The sequence below is a fragment of the Magallana gigas genome, chromosome 1 (assembly GCF_963853765.1).
Source record: "Magallana gigas chromosome 1, xbMagGiga1.1, whole genome shotgun sequence".
Classification (NCBI taxonomy): Eukaryota; Metazoa; Mollusca; class Bivalvia; order Ostreida; family Ostreidae; genus Magallana; species Magallana gigas.
This window is the reverse complement of record NC_088853.1, coordinates 44,029,953-44,030,497: the sequence shown is the minus strand read 5'-3', so window position 1 is coordinate 44,030,497 and position 545 is coordinate 44,029,953.

The window sequence follows — 545 nt, the reverse complement described above, 5'->3', positions numbered from 1 at the left end:
TATCCGAAAAACAGTACAGATGCTGGGTCAGTTTCTGTGATGGAGTGGTTGATGGATGGTTTTGCAAATGTAAAGCTGGCACCAGAGTTGTTGGGATGTGTGGCCATGTTACCAATGTTATCTGGTATCTCTCTTTTGGACGATATCAGAATTCACTAAAGGGGGTTCGAAACTGGACTGCATCACTGGAAGACGCCTCTAACATCCCTGCCATCATTCATGAATCGGACAGTGATGAAGATGAGAATTGTGTTGAAGAGTGAGAGAAGAAAGAGGAAAGTAAGAAAGAAGTTGTTTTGTGTACGAGCAGAGAGAGAGAGAGAGAGAGAGAGAGAGAGAATACATGGTTGGAATTGGTGTGCCTTTGATTTGAACTTTTGTTACCAGGGTAGTTGCCATTATTTGTGAATTTAAGTGCTACATGTATAATGTATTTGTTATTTAATTTCCTTGTTCAATAAACTTGTTTTCTTCATTTTAGTGTCTTTCTTTGATTTTTTTAATTTTGATAGAAAATAAAATCTCATCATTTTTTAATATTAGTA